General features: G+C 50.1%; 1 protein-coding gene across 1 annotated transcript in view; it reads right to left on the bottom strand.

The window, feature by feature from the left end:
- glsl (glutaminase like) overlaps positions 1-2,500 on the bottom strand; it is a 49,939-nt gene that overhangs the window by 25,840 nt on the left and 21,599 nt on the right. The window lies entirely within an intron of this gene.

Here is a 2,500-nt window from a genome sequence, read left to right as displayed (position 1 = left end):
TGGTCGGGACTATTGACGTCCCTTTAGTGCTATAAGTAAACGTGCTTGGTCGGGACTATTGCCGTCCCTTTAGCGCCGCGCTTGGTCAGGACTATTGCCGTCCCTTTAGCGCCATAAGTAAACGCCCTTGGTCGGGACTATTGACGTCCCTTTAGCGCTATAAGTAAACGTGCTTGGTCGGGACTATTGACGTCCCTTTAGCGCTATAAGTAAACGTGCTTGGTCGGGACTATTGACGTCCCTTTAGCGCTATAAGTAAACGTGCTTGGTCGGGACTATTGACGTCCCTTTAGAGCTATAAGTAAACGTGCTTGGTCGGGACTATTGACGTCCCTTTAGCGCTATAAGTAAACGCGCTTGGTCGGGACTATTGACGTCCCTTTAGAGCTATAAGTAAACGCGCTTGGTCGGGACTATTGACGTCCCTTTAGCGCTATAAGTAAACGCCCTTGGTCGGGACTATTGCCGTCCCTTTAGAGCTATAAGTAAACGCGCTTGGTCGGGACTATTGCCGTCCCTTTAGCGCTATAAGTAAACGTGCTTGGTCGGGACTATTGCCGTCCCTTTAGCGCTATGAGTAAACGTGCTTGGTCGGGACTATTGACGTCCCTTTAGTGCTATAAGTAAACGTGCTTGGTCGGGACTATTGCCGTCCCTTTAGCGCTATGAGTAAACGCGCTTGGTCGGGACTATTGCTGTCCCATTTGCCACAGTTATGTTAAGGAAAAGGTCGTGGGTGGGCGTACGGTTCTGTGACACGCGGGAAGAACGGGTCGGAAAGAAAAAAGCGACTATAGCAAGCATGACATGAACCCCGCTCTCCTGGGTGAAAGTCCTGTGTTTGACCCCTCCACCCCCCCAAACCTCCTTACATACTCCTCTCTAAATCCTCTCTAACTGCTGCTCTCCCCGGTGCGTTACACAAACACGCTGGAAGACGCCTTTTTCGTCGCATCAGACGCTGACAGCCACTGTCCAAACGTCCTGATTTTACGAGTTCGGAGCGAGAACGGGTTGGCCTCTGCGTCGAGGAACACCTCTATATATGGGCCCGCGCTCTACAAACTGAGCTACCCAGTGTAGAGGGAAGGATGTCTAAAATAAGGCCCTGAGGCCTGTCAAATCTGACTCCAATGTATTAATTCCTGCGCCTTCTTACATTGGACTTAAGTTTACCATCTGAGACGAAGAGTTCAGTTAAGCAAAGTTTACTGAGTCCAGCATAAGAGTTACAACACACCTGTGGATTCACAAACAGAGACTAAGTTTCCCTAGAAACAGACATTAAGTCAGAGCTGGTCCACCAAGATAGTGCTTGGTCGGGACTATTGCCGTCCCTTTAGAGCTATAAGTAAACGTGGTCGGGACTATTGCCGTCCCTTTAGCGCTATAAGTAAACGCGCTTGGTCGGGACTATTGCCATCCCTTTAGCGCTATAAGTAAACGCGCTTGGTCGGGACTGTTGCCGTCCCTTTAGCAGCATAAGAGTTACAACACACCTGTGGATTCACAAACAGAGACTAAGTTTCCCTAGAAACAGACATTAAGTCAGAGCTGGTCCACCAAGATAGTGCTTGGTCGGGACTATTGCCGTCCCTTTAGAGCTATGAGTAAACGTGGTCGGGACTATTGCCGTCCCTTTAGCGCTATAAGTAAACGTGCTTGGTCGGGACTATTGCCGTCCCTTTAGCGCTATAAGTAAACGTGCTTGGTCGGGACTATTGCCGTCCCTTTAGCGCTATAAGTAAACGTGCTTGGTCGGGACTATTGCCGTCCCTTTAGCGCTATAAGTAAACGTGGTCGGGACTATTGCCGTCCCTGTAGCGCCATAAGTAAACGCCCTTGGTCGGGACTATTGCCGTCCCTGTAGCGCTATAAGTAAACGTGCTTGGTCGGGACTATTGCCGTCCCTTTAGAGCTATAAGTAAACGTGCTTGGTCGGGACTATTGACGTCCCTTTAGAGCTATAAGTAAACGTGCTTGGTCGGGACTATGCCGTCCCTTTAGCGCTATAAGTAAACGTGCTTGGTCGGGACTATTGCCGTCCCTTTAGAGCTATAAGTAAACGTGCTTGGTCGGGACTATTGACGTCCCTTTAGAGCTATAAGTAAACGTGCTTGGTCGGGACTATGCCGTCCCTTTAGCGCTATAAGTAAACGTGGTCGGGACTATTGCCGTCCCTTTAGCGCTATAAGTAAACGAGCTTGGTCGGGACTATTGACGTCCCTTTAGCGCTATAAGTAAACGCCCTTGGTCGGGACTATTGCCGTCCCTTTAGCGCTATAAGTAAACGCCCTTGGTCGGGACTATTGCCGTCCCTTTAGCGCTATAAGTAAACGCGCTTGGTCGGGACTATTGCCGTCCCTTTAGCGCCGCGCTTGGTCGGGACTATTGCCGTCCCTGTAGCGCTATAAGTAAACGCGCTTGGTCGGGACTATTGCCGTCCCTTTAGCGCTATAAGTAAACGCGCTTGGTCGGGACTATTGCCGTCCCTTTAGCG

Source organism: Sander vitreus, chromosome 8 (assembly GCF_031162955.1).
Source record: "Sander vitreus isolate 19-12246 chromosome 8, sanVit1, whole genome shotgun sequence".
In the NCBI taxonomy this organism is placed as follows: Eukaryota; Metazoa; Chordata; class Actinopteri; order Perciformes; family Percidae; genus Sander; species Sander vitreus.
Note: the sequence above shows the minus strand (reverse complement) of the source record. Positions and strands in the feature narration are given on the sequence as shown.